Genomic DNA, 18,055 nt, shown 5'->3' with positions numbered 1-18,055 from the left:
GAAAAGGAATTGTCAATGATACAAAACAGAACTCCAATAGAGAGAATATGTTGAAAGTCTGGAGGGTTACACCATTGAAGATGTCATTGTTGTTATAGAAAAAGCCAAGTTTTTCAAGGGCCAACTGTGTTTGTATGTGTTGGCTGAATTAGAAGATACAAGTTTGTGAAAAAGAAAATTTTGAGCCTATTTCTTGTTAATTCACAAAAATAGAGACTATGCTATAATTATCTTTGTATCTCTAGTACCTACCATAGCAAAAACAACAAAGCTAAAAATTTGATTACATCCAGCACTAAAAGGCTGGTGTCATATTTTTATATCTACAATTTGTAATATTTTGAGAACACATTCTAAATTGTGGAATATTTTTATGTCTAAATTTTGTAATATTTTGAGAACACATTCTAAATTACTACCTGGTTCACTGTGAATGGCTTAACCTGGTTAAATGTTTGGCTTGCAGTACACATACATAGAAAACTGGAATCATGCTCTCCATGATAGTAATTATGAAAATGTATATGACAACTATTAATATATCAATGTACAAGGTACATTTCTTCACAGTATATTTTGACATATCACTATTTTTACCCCAAATAGTTATAAAGCAGAACAAATCAATGTTCTATGGTAGTTTTGATGCAAGATGGACACAGATCTGTCTTTCAATGAAGCCTCCATCTTAGCCTTGGTGAAAACTGCTACATAAAAACCAGAGGCATAGAAGGGAGCATTCAGATGAGAAGAAACCAAATCAGCAAAATACGAGGAAGCTCCAGGTGAACATTCTTTGTGCCAGAAGCTAATTATATGTGGTGAAGAAAACAAATTTCTGTAATATCTATCCCCAAATTTGAAAAAAAATTAAATAAATTAAATCTTGGCTGTCAAAAAAAATACTCAATAATAGGTAAATATTCAAAGCAACACCTAGGTCAAGAGATATAATGAATTTTCAACAATCCCAAAGACATCTATATATATTAATAATTATAATAAAAATAAGGAGGCCGGGTGCAGTGGCTCACGCCTGTAATCCGAGCACTTTGGGAGGCCAAGGCGGGTAGATCATGAGGTCAGGCATTAGAGACCAGCCTGGCCTACATGGTGAAACCCTGTCTCTACTAAAAATACAAAAATTAGACAGGTGTGGTGGTGGGCACCTGTAGTTACTCCCAGCTGCTCGGGAGGCTGAGGCAGGAGAATCACTTGAACCCAAGAGGTGGAGGTTGCAGTGAGCCAAGATCATGCCACTGCACTGCAGCCTGGGCAACAGAGCAAGACTCCATCTCAAAAAAAAATAAATAAATAAGGGTTAACCCAATTTACTGTCACATTCTTGTTGAGTAAGAATGCCTTCCCTCATATTTGTGTGCCTAACACTTGCTGATAATTATAAGTTTATTATGATAAGTTCATTTAGTCAAGATTCCTTATGGAAGCTGATTTTATAATCAGAGTAATTAGTTTAAGGAGATTTTAGTAAAATAATTTTTTTAATGTGGGCAAGATTTAAGAAAACCAACAGGGAATAGTTCAGTATAGCAGGGTTAGCAAAAGAGAAGCTGTTACCAAACATGGGAAAGGCAAAAGCAAAGGAGCTATTGGAGAGAGACATAGCCCACAGCAACCCAGGAGAGATGAAGTATACATTTCTGAAAATTACTTTGGGCAAAGAACCAAAATAATACAAACCACTGCTGGTATGGATACTACTTTCATCGTGGTAAACAGCAGCAGGCCACTTTTGGGAAAGCTTGAGGGAAGATTCACAATGTACATCAGCTGCTATGTTGTAAGATCTTTTCTCAAAAAGACCCAGTATGCCCAAGGTCAGGTCAATCCAAAGCTGTGAATTGGTTAATGCCTAGAAACTTAGTATGAGGCCATTTATCCTCATAACAGTGAGTTGAGTTAGGTGTCTACCTGCTTAATGTGGATATAGTTTTGCTGTTATATGTCAAGCAGCATATTAGTAGCTGATGTTCTATTTTGTTTCTAGCAATATTGTGATAAATTACCCAACACCACAGATACTTGTGTGCACAAATTCTGACCACCATTTTCTGTGTATGGCTTATTGTAATAATTCCTTCTACCTTATCTCTGGTAGTTAAGTTCCGTCACCCACCACTACTACTTTATTATCCTCATGCCCAGTGAGATCAGAAAATTCAACTTTATTATAGCATCCCACAGTAATCTCTGGCTCACAGAAGACAGCTACCATTGAGCATTTCAAGGATGTTTACAAACCCTCTCATCAAAGCATTTCTTAGTATAATATCTTCCAGTTGTTATCATCTGACTCCTTCAGTTAGTATGAAAAGGCAATGCCTTAACAGATTTTACATGACACATTTCTGGCATTTTTGACTCAAGACTATAAGCTATTACATTTACCATGCTTCAGTTAGTCAATTGAACAGATCACTGATGCCACACCCAGGTTCACAAGATAGTACATTCATCTTGAATTTGAGGATTATGAAGCCATGTCAATAGATTTTACCCAATACAGCATTACAGTTTATCCTCCTTGACTTTATACCCTGGAACACACTCACATAGATGCTTCTGCAGCCTGAGTGATAGAAATTGGGAATCTTTCACAATTTGTTGGCCCATGTCCTCCAAGAGTAGGCCACATAATTGTAAGATGCATGCCATGGATTATCAGTATTTTCTGGCAAGGAAGCTATATACACATTCCTCAAACATATGAGCAATCCAATCCCAGAATTCCATTTTGAAGATCTGTTTCCTAGGGTCACTCCTGGGTACCAATTGTTGTATCACTTGTTATCTTAGCAGGAAGCAGTTAGACTGGGTAATTCTAGACAAGTTTAATAAAAGAAATATTGTGAAGTAATAATCAGAGTTTATGAAAATCAAAAGGAAACGTACAGTATTCCAGTACTAATATGGTGGTATTCAGATTAAAAAGATAGTCATCCTTAATCCCTGCAGTTCTAGGTGTACCTATTGCTCCTTTCATTGAGAGGCCATATATTTTTCCTCCTCTTCATTTCCAGCTGCCTTATGACTTGTTTTGACCAGGAAGAAAATGTCGTTAAAGTGAAGCTGAGTCATTTTTGAGACCAGCTCTAAAGAGGCCTGACTGCTTCTGCTTTCACTCTCTTGGATCCCCGAGCCAATATGTAAGAAGCCTGGCTACCCTCCTTGAGGTAGAGAACCATTCAGGTCTCAGTATTTTCTGACACCCAAGCTAAAACTTCCAGCTGGATCCTGCTGCATGTGCTATCCTAGCCAACACAACATGAAACAAAGATAAATGGCCCCCCAAGTCCCTGATACAATTAAAGAATCACAAAAAAAGTGAATATTTGTTGTTAAGTTATACAATTTGGGAGCTATTTGCTATGTAGATAACTGAAATAGCTAGTAACAGTGAATCATTGTATCACTCTCAGATCTGAAGGATATGTATTGTATATACCTTTCCAGGATGAGCACAAATTCCGGCTTCTCTCTGAAATTTCATGCAGAAGTAGTCTATGAAACCTCTGGATTTCAGCCAGGCACAGTGATTCATGCCTACAACGCCAGCACTTTGGGAGGCTGAGGGGCGTGGATGACTTGAGGTCAGGAGTTTGAGACCAATCTGGCCAACATGGCAAAACATCGTCTCTACTAAAAATACAAAAATTAGCTGGGAGTGGTGGCACATGCCTGTAATCCCAGCTACTTGGGTGGCTGAGGCAGAAAAATCACTTGAACCCAGGAGGTGGAGGTTGCAGTGAACTGAGATTTAAAAAAAAAAAAAAAGAAACCTCTGGTTTTCTAAATCACTTATTGACATAATAAGGACTGTATCCTTTATAACCAACATCTTAATTATAATTATTTTAATTATTTTTTCTCCCCAATTATGTTGTTGACTTATGGTATGGGAAATTATTTTTATATGACTCTCGATATAACCTTGAAAACATTTCCATGAATTAGAGTAGGAATTAACACAGAAAAGACTTTGTGTAAAAATACATGACAAAGATGTTCATCAACAGTGGTCAAAATATTGAATTAGACATGAGATTAAATTTTCTTAACAGAATAATAATTTTAAAAATTCAGTGCATTTATATATTCACTGGCCATTAACAAAGAGTAACTACTACATTCATAAAAATCAATAATTTTTATTTCTACTATTCAATAATTGCTATCTTTTATCCTTAAAGACTAATATGCTTGTGATGTATATATATATGCATATATATATATTCAGTATCAGAATTTGCATCTAAAACACTTACACAGAATTTATAGGTTTTTCCGAATCATTATTGGCCATCAATTATAGGTGTCACATTGTAATGAATACAGTTTTCAGACATAGTGATTTTCATCATTAGTATGATAGTACCTTTAATCTATGATGAATGAATATCCTGTTAGGAAGCATAAAAGTAGTAATTGCTAAAATTTGAAAAGTACTTCCTATATACCCTGTGCTTTCCTAAGAGATTTTCACATTAACTCATTTAACCCTCACAGCACTCCTATGAGTAATATTATTATGATCCCCATTTTACTAGGGAGGACACTAAGGCACAGAGAGATTATGTGAAATTTCTACTTATGTTAATTGGCTGCAAAACCAATAGGATGGAGTATTATTTTTTATAAGGTCCCAGCAGCTATGTGGACACACCTTGATATGTGAAGTTTATCATTCTGTTCTCTTTTAACTATTATCTTTTGGGGTTACTGTAAAGGTAAGCTATCAAAGAAGCTCAGTGGTTTTTCTCCCTTCTTTTATTTTTGGGTTTTCTGTATCATTTCTTCTGTTCCATCTGAGAACATGCTATCTACTTACATAGTGTGTAGACACACATAGCTCAGGCCTCTTAAAATTTTTTACAGATAGCTTAGTCAACTTGCATTTGATATGCACTATTTGTTTGTAACACTGGCAAGAATATTTTATTTATATTATTATTATTATTATTATTATTATTATTATTATTATTATTTGAGACGGAGTCTCGCTCTGTCGCCCAGGCTGGAGTTCAGTGGCGCCATCTCGGCTCACTGCAAGCTCCACCTTCTGGGTTCACGCCGTTCTCCTGCCTCAGCCTCCTAAGTAGCTGGGACTACAGGCGCCCACCACCACGCCCGGCTAATTTCTTTTTGTGTTTTTAGTAGAGACGGGGTTTCACCGTGTTAGCCAGGATGGCTACGATTTCCTGACCTCGTGATCCGCCCGCCTCAGCCTCCCAAAGTGCTGGGATTAGAGGCATGAGCCACCGGGCCAGCCTGGCAAGAATATTAAACCAGTTCACACCTCTTCGTTATGATTGAGATAGTAATGATGGGAGTGATGGCCCGTCTGGAGTGGCCACTGCCATGACACCAGCTGCAGTGGGGAGGCATGGCAAGGGCCACACACTACACAGAGCTGGTGGGAACTGGGAACTGGCAGAAGCCCCACCCCCTTCCAAGTTGGAGGGGCGGGAGCCCCACCCTCCTAGGCACAGCTGTCGCTGCCCAGCAGTGGCAGTGGACCAGGGCATCTCTGTACTCTTGGGGACCCAGGAAGCACCTCTGCCCCCTCAGGTTCAAAAGTGCCTGTTCCCGTTGCCTGGCCTCTCCCTGCTTCTGACGACCCCACCGATTTTGGAGCAAAGTTGTGGCTGAGCCCAGGTGCTGTCACAATCTGGCTTGGTGTGCATGCATCCGAGGCAGTGCTGACAAGCCAGCCCCTGCCACCTCAGCCCCCTCTGGACATTGAACCCTGATGAGCACAGGAGGGAGGCTGAAGGGGGCTGTGAATGGCTTGGTGTGAGCCTGCAGACACCCCTAGGCACAAACAGCCTGGGTGCCGTGGGCACCATGGATGGCAGGTTAACGTTGGCAGGAAGCAGACAGGCTCCTGGGAAGAAAGGGGTAGGTCCTCAGTGAAACCCCACCTTCAGGCCAGGGACAGCCTGAGGCCTGGGGGCTGGGCTGCCAGTTCCATGGACTGGAGTTAGAAATTATGGTGCTCTTTCTAGGCCCACCCATGGCTGCCCATGGACCAATCAGCATGTACTTCCTCCCCTCTGAAGCCCTTGAAAACATCATAGTCAGCCAGACTCAGGCAAATGAAGGGATGAACTGCTTACAGAGAGGAAATATGTACTGTGGGTCTCCGCTCCACTGAGAGCTGGACACTTGGGGATGACCTACCTGTGGAGAGGAGTGATCCACTTTGGGTCTCCTCTGAGCTGTTCTTTTGCTCGATATAAAGCACCTCTTTGCCTTGCTCACCCTCCTCTTGTTCAGGTACCTCATTTCTCCTGGATGCAGGACAAGAACTCTAGGCCTGCTGAATGGCAGGACTGAAAGAGCAATAACACAAACACGGCTGAGACATACCCTTTGCTTGCCACATTATGGGCCATGAGAAGGAGAGAAGAGTGAAGGAGGGAAAAGCTGCAGCTCTTCTGGGAGCCCAGATCTAGGAGCTCCCCAGGCCAAGGCCGTGACACACTCTTCGGGGCTCTGTGGTTCCTGGCATCTCCAAGCTTTCGGGTGCCACTGCATTTCCCAATGCCAGCTGTGGAAGCTGCTTGCAGTATGCCTGGTCCAGCCACAGCCTCTCAGAGAGCCAGCACCTGTGCCGGCAGCTGGAGCTGCCAGCCTCACCACAACTGGCGTGCATTGCTGTATGGCCTGGCTGTGCCGCACGCTCACTTGCTCACACACCCCTTGCCGCTCCGCACCTAGTTGCCGCTCTGCACCTGGTTGCCGCTCTGCACCTGGTTGCCGCTCCGCACCTGGCTTATCCTTGGTAGGCATGGGATCTAGGCTGGTAGGGCAAGCCAAGTGCAGCCTGTCAGGCCACGTGAGCAGAAGGAGCCCAGCAAGCCTGAGCAAAACTCAGGCATATGTGCCACTGGTCACAGAGGTTTCCAGCCAGAAAAGCAACACCCCAAGATTCTGTGACAGTAAGTTAGGCTAAAGAGAATCATGATTCGTAAATATCACAGTCTTCAAGCAGAGTTACAAACTAAAAAGCTATGTGTTTACCTGGGGAAGAAATTGTGGAGGTGAGCCATGCTTCCACTTAAAATCTGTACACCATATATGGCTGTCCCTACTCTCATTAAAGAGCAATACATGGAGCTATTTATAAATTAATTTTTCTATGCATTGTGAATTAAAATAATATTCCACGTAAAATATTCCAGTAACATTAAATAAATTTAAAATGTTCTATTTATCTTTCGGAAATAAATGTTACTTTTCTGCTGGGAATGTGTTCATGGAATCACGGAGCAGGTATTGCTTTGTATTATCTGTAATTCTGGTAGGTAGCATTTGTTACTTCCTCACAAAGATACAAAGAGAAAACTTATTTTAGTGCATTAAAAATACTGTGCTCCATGTAAATCAACTTTGTACACATTAAATAAATATAATGATGTTTTTGCCAGGTAGGTAATTGTCACCCAGTAGAGTCAACACACTTCGTTCAAATGAATGGAGAAGATAAATAAGTCTAACTGTGATAGACTGAAATAATTTCCATTTAGAGGCAAGGTTGTCAATGAATAGTAACAAATATTTTTTGTCCTTGAATATATTGAAAAACCTTTTAAAACTGTGTCCGAATTCATTATATATTTTATATATACATGGAATGCTTTTCATGAACTCTTGATTGGCTCTTGTTCCCAAATCATTCTGACACTCCCAGTGTGGGCTCACGGAATGGTGCCTATAGGACTCACTTGAAGGAGCAATTTCAGGCATATTTTGCCCTTAGGGAGGTAGGCAATCCAATCCCACATCAAATTAATTGTTCTTCAAATTCAGTTCCATTGAACAAACCACACATCTGCCTGGCCTCCCAATTTCCTTATGACTAAAATCCTCACTGTGTATTTGAATAAAGTAACAGACTTTATTTAAATATCCATTAAATGAATTCCCACCCGTAGCTAGGTGATATGCTAGAGAAAACATACTACTGTTATGACTGCAAAAATCAGTATAAAAAGCCTACATTAATTCTTATGTAATGGGTCTTATCTTTCACTCAAATAAATGTATAAAAACATTCTCTATACTCATAACAGCACTTTGGCCAGAAAAGACTTAAACAATGAAATTAGGCAACAGAACCAACTGCTGAGAAACTGATTAGGACTTAAATACAGCAAACATAAAATATATAAAGAAAATGAATCTGCATGCATTACTGTAACAAGTGAAAACAGTATAGAAATGTAACAAGGTGGATAAAGTATAAACCATAGATAACCTTCTTATTGGTTGTGTGTCCTTGTACTAGTCTACTATGCTCTCTAAAAATTGTTTTTTCTTTTTCCAAAATGTGAGAAATAATGCTTACAGGATTTTATATAATTGCAGAAATACTAGCCATCTTTAAGCAAATCTATATCGAATCCTATATAGTGTAAGCATTCAATAAATTATGAAGTCATTACTATTTTAAAAGTAAATATTACTAATAATACTGTTCACTATTTCAGATAACTTTAGCAATATTCAATTTTAAAAACTCTATTTTAGTTAATTCATTTTATAGATATTTATTAAATACCTACAATATGATAGGCACCATTTTAAGTCTTGAGTTATCCAGTAGACTTGGTCTCAATATCATGAAGCTTTATGTATTTGTAAAGGTAACCATACTTAATTAGTAATAAAATAAATAAATAAAAACTAAATAAATAGAAAATATTAGAAACCAGTAAGAGTGACAGCAGATACTTAACTTGTGTGGTTAGGAAAAGCCTTCACAGGAAGCAGAAATGTGAGTTAAGGTTTGCATGATGAAAAAGATCAGCTTAAGTAAATCTCCTGACACTGGGTATATAATTCACCCAAGACAGTATCTAACATTTCTCATCTTGTAGAGATTTAAATATTTTAAATACATAATGGACTTAGAGTTATTGATTATTAGCAGTGATATGTAGTGCATGGACCCTCATTAATGATATGGCTTACTTGTAATATGCAATTCATTACTTCATTCCTACTTCATGCTTCAATATATATGAAGCAGTTATCAAACATTTTAATTTACATATTGAATGTGTTGCCTGTCATGAAGGCAAGCAGCATAGTGGCTAGGAATTTCAGGGCTATATCTGACTTCCTCGGTTCTCTTTCACAAACAACCCTATAACTTGTACAAATTATTTTATATGTTTAAACATTTATAGTGTCATTAAAAATCTAATAATAGTATACATCTTTCACAAACAACCCTATAACTTGTACAAATTATTTTATATGTTTAAACATTTATACTGTCATTAAAATTCTAATAATAGTATACATGTTGTAGAATTTTTAATACTATATGAAATGATGTTCATAACCTAACCTCAGCATCTGGCATATGCCAATGATTTGGTTTTAAGTAATATGATTTAACAAGATAAGAGAAAGGAGCTAGACCACTCTTTTTTTTGTTTTTGTTTTTTTTTCAGTGTGAGAGACACTGATAAAGGCACATGCCCAGGGTGGATTGAAAACACATAGAAAAACCTTTACCTCTTGTTGAAATGGAGCCAAAGGACAACTACCAGAGAAGATTTTACATGTCAATGAATGAGTGTACTCTAAATGACTTACATTCATGGTTTTCAGAAGTCTATTGCAGATCTGATGCCACTTGTGAGAGTAAACTGTGAGGCTTATCCAAGGACCTTTTCTGCTCAGATTAGTCATGTATGTGCTGTTTGAATCTATTTGACATTACAAGTTGGGGATGAATAATAAAATATAAACATTATATGTGGTTATCTCTAATGTTTCCTTCTTTTTTTTTTTTCTTTTGAGACAGAGTTTCACTCTTGAGTGCAGTGGTGTGATCTTGGCTTACTGGAACCTCTGCCTCCCAGGTTCAAGTGATTCTCCTGCCTCAGCCTTCCGAGTAGCTGGGATTACAGGTGTGTGCCACCATGCCCAGCTAATTTTTGCATTTTTTTTTTTTTCGTAGTAGAGAAGGGGTTTAACCATATTGGCCAGGCTTGTCTCGAACTCCTGACCTCAGGTGATCTGCCCGCCTCGGCCTCCCAAATGCTGGGATTACAGGCATTAGCCACTGTGCCCGGCCTCCTGGTTTTAGAAAAATAAAAATAAAAAAATCTTAATTCCTATCATTTATAAATAAAAGTTCAGGCCATACATTGAAAGACTAAATCTTTAAGAAGAGGGAATTTAAAAATACATCTGTATTTAGTACTTTGAACAAAACTGTTAAGTTGTGCCTTGGAATGAATAATCAAAATCCAGATGAAAGCCTACTGAGTATCATCTTGAATCAAATAAGGCATCTAGAGAATAGACACAGTGTGCCCATCTTGTAGAGACAAGATTAGAGGAATGAGGTCTTATTTAGATAAGACATGATATGCCATTTTTATATTTAGCTAAAGTAGTCTATGTCAAGTAAATCATCATTCTACTTCTAGAACTAATCCTCAATTAATGGGAATATCTCTAATTATTAAATGTGTGCGTCCTTACAACTTTAAATTTTGAAACCTGTTCTCAGCCTAAGCAATGGCATTCCAGTGCACTTGTTGAGACAGTCTCCAAGTTCAACCTCCTCCCCGTTTCTTCTAATTTTGTACCCCAGTTGCTGTATGTCTGCCTTATAGAATAGTTTGAATGCACTGGGCTCTTATTAGGTAACCTACCTCCTTTGTTGCATGAATAACTTATCTGAGAACCTCACTGTGAACAACTCCGTGCTGTCGAACTAAATACCAGTAATGGCTGATTCACAAATCACTTCTTCTTGAATGAAATTCTGGATCTTACACTTAACTTGGACCATTGTCTAATGGTTCTATGCACTGGAACACCATGTCTTTCCTATCATTTTTTCAGACTGGGCTGACAGTTCATTCTTCAAACTACATTGAATCTCAAAGTATTTATCTCATCATTAGAATAACTATCCCAGAGTTTATTTTTAGAGAACTCAATAATCTCTTTGGGTTGGGGAAACATACACAAACCACCCACAACGAAGTCTCATAATTGCAAAGCATATTATTTGATTTATACCACAATAATCATATTTCAACTCACATTTTCATATGAAGGGAAAGTTTAAATCTATGTTTCACATTCTCCAAGTGCCATTCTGGTTCATTTTAATTTCAGCCACTGAGTTGATAGGACTCAAAGGAAAACAAAATGGATTTATCCATCACTGAACACAATTAATCGTATATTGGCCTCTTTAGGAATGAAGTTAGATAAAATGACTTAATCACAATTTTTCAGAGGGAAATTATAAATAATTAACTACTCTGACTATGACTCCTATAAAAGAAAGTGAAATTCAGCACACCTAAGCAAATGACAATCAGATAAGGAAATTACTTACGAAGAATATTCCATTATTGTAACTGCTTCTGCCCCATATAGCAATACCTACTGGCTAAGGCTACTACTTTTTAAAAATAAAACTAGCTATACTAAGAGTGGAAGTCAAATGTATCCATATAGCTGCACAAATAACTAAATAGTTTACAAATATCTCCATGTTTTACCAATAATTCTGCTTTTCATTAATTCATATCTAGGAAAAATTAAAAATGAATGTGAAGCTGTGCATTTTATCAAATCCCTAAAACTGAAATAATTTTTATGTCTGAATCCACTACAGAATATGTTTTGGGCATAACCCTGTAGAATTAATCCATGGGGAATTAAGGATTTGTCAAATATAGCTATTTATTTGATACAGTTTTCTCAATCTGCAGGTTTAGAGACATGCCCTGAAAAGAAGCATATTTGTTGATGATACATAAGAAAGATACAAATAATTTATTGTCATACGAATAATTTCTTGTCAGATGAAGCAAATATCAAGTCCTTTTGTTTTTGGCATGTGCAAAACTTTGATGGTGTCATATGCAGTAAAACATCCAACCAGAATAAACCAACAAACCATATTAGTTTGCTAGGGCTTCCATAGCAAAATACCACAGGCTGAGTGTCTTAAGAAGCACACGTCTATTTCTTCTAGTTATGGGGGCTGGGAGTCCAGGAGGCTTGGCTTGCTCTGAGGCTTGATTTCTCTCCTTGGCTTGCAGATGGCTACCCTCCTGAAGTCTTTTTCTCTTTTTATAAGGACATAAATAAAAGTGAATTAGGGCCCCACCCTATTGGCCTCATTTTAATTTAATCACCTCTTTAAAGACCTTACCTCCAAATATGTCTTTATTCTGAGGTACTAAAGATCAAGATGTCAACATATTAATTAGGGGAAATAAAATTCAGCCCATAACACCAACAAAATAAAAGCTTACTCCTTAAATCCCTCAATGTGCTCTGCAATTTCTTTAATCTCATCTATAAAATACTTTCCAAAATCCTTTGTAGCTGGGTTTCAAAATATTAAAAACATGCTGCAGCTGAGATGCAGCAGGTTTTGCCTCAAAGTTGATGGCTGATGAATGATCAGGATAATGGTTGCTGAGAGTTAGGATGGCTGTGACAATTTCTTGAAATAAGAAAATGATGAAGTTTGCCACATCAGTGGACTCTTCTTTTCATAAAAGATTCAAAAGAACTTTTGCACAACAAAGGAAACTAAGAACAGATTAAACAGACAGCCTACAGAAGGGGAGAACATTTTTGCAAACTGCATCTGACAAAAGTATAATATCCAGCATCTATAAGAAACTTAAACAAATTTACAAGAAAAACACCAACAACCCCATTAAAAAGTGGGCAAAAGATATGAAAAGACATTTTCAAAGAAAACATACGTGTGGCCAACAATCATATAAAATAAAGCTCAATGTCACTGATCATTAGAGAAATGCAAATCAAAACCACAATAAGATAGTATCTCATACCAGTCAGAATGGCCATTATTAAAATGTCAGCTACAAACATCTGTTGTTTGGTGTAGTTATCTTCATCAATTATCTTAGCTAGATCTTCCAGGTAACTTGCTACAGCCTTGAAGCCTTGAGGTGGGTCAGATAAGATGTCAAAGCAGCTGTTATAACATCCTTTGGACATTGAAGATCTAAACTAGTTTAGTTTTAAAATATTAGTATTACTGTAATTAGCATATTTAGTAGACATAAACTATGTTTAGAATTTAAAAATAATATAATGACAATGTTTTATTAAGATGGCTATACTCAAAAGCACAGAAAAGTGCTTACAATGATGCAACCTTACTCATAATAGTGCAGAAGGAGAAAACTACGAAGTCCATCAACTGATGAATAAAAAAAATGGTATAGTCATGCAATGACATATTATTCAACAATAAAAAGGAATAATGTACATGATATAAGCTATACCAAGGAAACCTTGGAAAGCATTATGCTAAGTGAAAGAAGCCAGTCACAACAGACCACATATTATATGATTCAATTTAAACAAAATGTCTGAGAAAAATCCATAGGCACAAAAAGTAGATTAGTATATTCGTAGTGGTCTAGACCTGGTGAGGAGAGAAGGACTGAGGGGAATGAAGAGTGCTTGCTAGTAGGTGCAGGGTTTTTTGGGGAGTAATGAAAATATTTTTAAATTAGATCATTTTGATACTCTATAAACAAGATATAAAACCATTGAGTTGTACCCTTCAAATGAGTGTATTGTATGTTGTGTCAATTCTCTCTCAATAAAGCTGTTTTTAGAAATAAGAATAAATACATAAAGAAGAAAAATTTTAATTTATTATCAATACATTAAAATAAATTAAAATTACTTCCTCCTATATCCATATAAGATCCTTTAGTATCCATCTCTGCTTACTTCTTCTTTTTCATTTCTAGCTACCTATCTATCACTCATTTTCTCTAGCCACACTGGGCTCTGTTCATTTCTGAAAATCTGCCAACATTTGTGTGTTTTTCAATATTAATACAATTGCAAAGTTTATGTCATCTGCTCTCAACTACCCCAACTCTATACTAATGTTTCCTCAGCATTGTTAAAGTCCCAGAAGTAATTTAACAACTCATACAGGTTTTCTCTGACCATGCTTTTATAATCAGTATATTCTGACCTTCTCTACCATAACACTGTCTTCATGATACTTCAGAGTACTGTTTACATTTTTAACCTTTTTATTGGCAGTTTCCTTTCACTAGGATTTAGTCTTAATGAACATAATCATATGATTTTCACTCACCTTAGTATATCCAGTGGCTAGTATAACACTTGACATGAAATAGGCTTGTTTGTTAATTGTTATTAGTTGTTAAATTAATTTAAAAAAGCAACTTCTGCATTAGCTGTGCCTACCTAGCACCTACTATCTAATAGTGAACAAAATATTAGGCTAAATATCAGAATGAATAGTAATTCCTCTGTCAGCAGTGAGTGGATGAATAACTTTGGAAAAGTTTGTTAAAATGCAAAATTTTCATTTTTCTCCACTCCAAAATGATGTCTCTGATACCTGCTCTTACAAGTCTTACAAAGACCAGGCGTGGTGGCACATGCCTATAATCCCAGCTACTTGGGAGGCTGAGGCAGGAGAATTGCTTGAGGCCAGGAGGCGACAGAGCGAGACTGTCTCAGACAAACAGTTCTCAAAAATAAAACTGTTCTGACAGCTGTTAAAATGAAATCGTACCAAAGATCTCAAAAAAGAGACACGAAAAACAATCTTGCAATTGTACCAACCACAAGTTTTGCAGAAGTTAAAGAAAATAGCAACCTGAGAAAACCCCAAATCACATCGCCTTCTCTTCTCTAACCCTATATGTCGCTTAGTCTTAAGTGTTACCTAGATTTATAATGTTCTCTGCTGTGGATCAACTGATTTAAGCCTTCAACGTCTATTTGAGTCATTTTTTACTATTTGTTTTTCTACTTCGACACTTCCTAAGGGCAGAAAAAAATATTTTTGTATATTGCTCACACTCCCTCAGACCTAATCAAACTCCCTTGCTCATAGTGGGCTCGGAATAAGGTCAGATGGTTTCACAATCATTTCACAATACAACAAAGCCAAGTTTTGGGTTTCTAGACCTCGTGAATTTTCCACATATATTTCCCATGTAGATAAAATGAGTTTTTACTCTACATGCTCAATATATGTTCCATATTTTTTCTAGCTAATTAATATGTTTTTAGCATCTGTGTGGTCTTCTCTGCCCTTATTTATTTTTATGTTTTTTATTTTTTGAGACAGAGTCTTGCTCTGTCACCAGGCTGGAGTGCAGTAGCACAGTCTCAGCTCACTGCAACCTCCACTTCCCAGGTTCAAACGATTCTCCTGCCTCAGCCTCCCCAGTAGCTGGAACTACAGGCACGCACCACCATGCCCGGCTGATTTTTGTATTATTTAGTGGATATGGGGTTTCACCATGTTGGCCAGGATGGTCTCCATTTCTTGACCTCATGATCTGCCTGCCTCCGCCTCCCAAAGTGCTGGGATTACAGGTGTGAGCCTTCACCCACATCTGTGCCCTTCTTTTACAATGACCTGTCTCCATTCCAGAATTTAAGACATTGACCTAATTCACATCTCAAAATCATTTACTAATATAAGAGTTTCCTTGAATACTTCTGAGGTTAGTATATTAAAGACTCAACTTCTTCATATAAAACATTACTATTATGGTCAAATTACACAATTTATGTAAAAATCCCTAGTTACCTTTTTAAAACTGCAAGTTGTATAGATCACACAGAATGCAATTTGGAATTATTTTAAAAAGCTTCATAAAATAAGTATGGGAACTTGAGGTCAATAGATTATGAAAATTAAATATGCAAAGAGAGAAAAGGACCTGAACCAAATTAATATTCATGCTGTTAATCCTGGTTTTATGTAGAATTTATGTAAAATTTAGGAATATTTGCCAAGAATGAAAACTGAAGCCTGCAAATATTCTAGTATTTATGATTTATAGACCAGCACAAAATACAGTCATTTGAAGAATACAGTTGATACAATAGCATCCATAACCATATTGGAAGTATTTTTATATTTAAATATAAGTATTTCTTAAGAATATAGAAAGGATCTATATCAGAAGGCTCACCAAGTTTGTAATAGAAAATAATCCTCCAAAGACACCAGATTCCTGATTGTAAAATACACTAGAAAATTAAATATATATAGTTTTATAATAATGACTGATGTTTGAAACTCACTCTGCACTCATTAAAATTGAGCAAGCTATCTGATATCTATAGATAAATCTTTCTATTCAATTGAATCTAAGTAACATTCTTCTGTGCTATGAATATACAGAAAATACTTATTTGATGGAAAAGATTATTTTCAATACAAAAATGTTTTCTAAAGGAAAATCTTTACAAACACATTATAAAAGTGTATACACACACTTGTAAGATTGACATGTTTAGATATAGTTTTGAAATTCAGGTCAATAACAAAAAAGTTTAAACATACAACTTACTATATTTATAAGCATAGTGGAATAAAATAAACATTATTTGAAACACACCAGCAGTTTGAATGCCCACATAGAACCTACATCAGTATGAACAAGCTATGATGTTGATGTGATGGAAACACATGTTATATAGTATGTTGCATCTGGTAGCTATGTGAGCTTGGGCAATTCACTTTGGCTGTGGAAGTTTCAGCTTCTTCATTGCTAAAAATAATACTCCTATTAATGATAATAAAAAGATGTGTTTTTTAATACACAATGTCTGGTGCTCACTGTGTAGGGCTGTGCTCTGTGTACTTTCCAAATACTATTTCACACAATGCTCCATAACTTAGTGACATGAGAATATTAATACCTCCATGTTTTCAGATAAGAAAATAACTTAGAATGGCTAAATAAGCTATCCAGATCAAACAGATAGAAAGGTTTGACTATAATTATAATATTATCACCTAACTTACAAAAATGCTGTGAAAATTAAATGAGACAAGAGTCATGGATTTATTTTGTAAAATAAAATCAACACATACAAAAAGTGTAATAATGGTAATAGACTCAATTTTTAAAGTAATGTTTTAGAATAGTTATTTAGCATAAAGCCAAATGAGACATATATATTCAAGTGTATACATCAAAATACACATCGCAGGCTCTCAAACATTTGAAGATACATGAGTCAGTGCTCAAAGAATTTCCCAAGATAAACAGCACAGAAAAAAATACCGTGCATAGAATTTTATTTCTTCAATTAAAAAACTGAAACTCTATTTATCCTGGCTTTTTAATACATATTCCTCTGGTTCTTTTATTCACCTATTTTATGGATACAAATCAGTGATTTTTGGTAAATTCACAATGTGCAACCATCACCACAGTTCAGTTTTTAAAATATTTTCGTTACCCCCAAATATTCGTTTTTGCCCTTTTGCAGTCATCTCTGTTTCCATCCAACATTCCAGGAAACCTAATCTACATTGTGGTGTTTGTTTTATGTTTTTTAAGCGACAGTCTGGCCGTCACCCAGGCTGCAGTGAACCGGCACGATCATGGTTCATTGCCACCCTTGATCTTCTGGGCACAAATGATCCTCCCCTACCTCTGCTTCCTACGTAGCTGAGACTACAGGTGACACTGCTATCTATGCCTGGCTAGTTTTTGTGGGAGTTTTGTTTGTTTGTTTTGGGGATTTTGTTGTTGTTGTTGTTGTTAGAAATTGGTCTCGCTATGTTGCCCAGACAGGTCTTAAACTCCTGGACTCAAGTGATCCCCCTGTCTCTTTATCCCAAGGTGCTGGGATGAAAGACATGAGCCACTGGCACCTGGCCTTCTAATATTCTTGTCTCTAGATTTGCTTTTCTTGACATTTCATATAAATAGAATTAAACAGGGTATGCTTTTTTGGAAGCACGGCCATATTGTAGCATGTGTTGATATTAAAAAAAAAAAATTGCTGAACAGGCCGGGCGCAGTGGCTCATGCCTGTAATCCCAGCACTTTGGGAGGCCGAGGCGGGCGGATCACGAGGTCAGAAGATCGAGACTGTCCTGGCTAACACGGTGAAACCCCGTCTCTACTAAAAATACAAAAAAAATTAGCCGGGCGTGGTAGCGGGTGCCTGTAGTCCCAGCTACTTGGGAGGC

The 18,055-nt window shown here is 37.0% G+C and overlaps 1 long non-coding RNA gene across 2 annotated transcripts in view; it reads right to left on the bottom strand.

Annotated features, from left to right (window-relative positions):
* Positions 1–18,055, bottom strand: part of LOC103783027 (uncharacterized) — a 224,557-nt gene that overhangs the window by 6,962 nt on the left and 199,540 nt on the right. The window contains exon 6 of one of the 2 annotated variants that reach the window (XR_010111941.1): positions 9,348–12,992. The exons of the other annotated variant lie outside the window; for it this stretch is intronic. This is a non-coding gene — a long non-coding RNA (uncharacterized LOC103783027). Of the gene's footprint in view, positions 1–9,347; positions 12,993–18,055 lie in introns of those variants that run through there. 2 annotated transcript variants of the gene reach the window in all.

This window comes from Pan paniscus, chromosome 3 (assembly GCF_029289425.2).
Source record: "Pan paniscus chromosome 3, NHGRI_mPanPan1-v2.0_pri, whole genome shotgun sequence".
Classification (NCBI taxonomy): Eukaryota; Metazoa; Chordata; class Mammalia; order Primates; family Hominidae; genus Pan; species Pan paniscus.
This window is presented reverse-complemented; position numbering and strand designations above follow the sequence as displayed.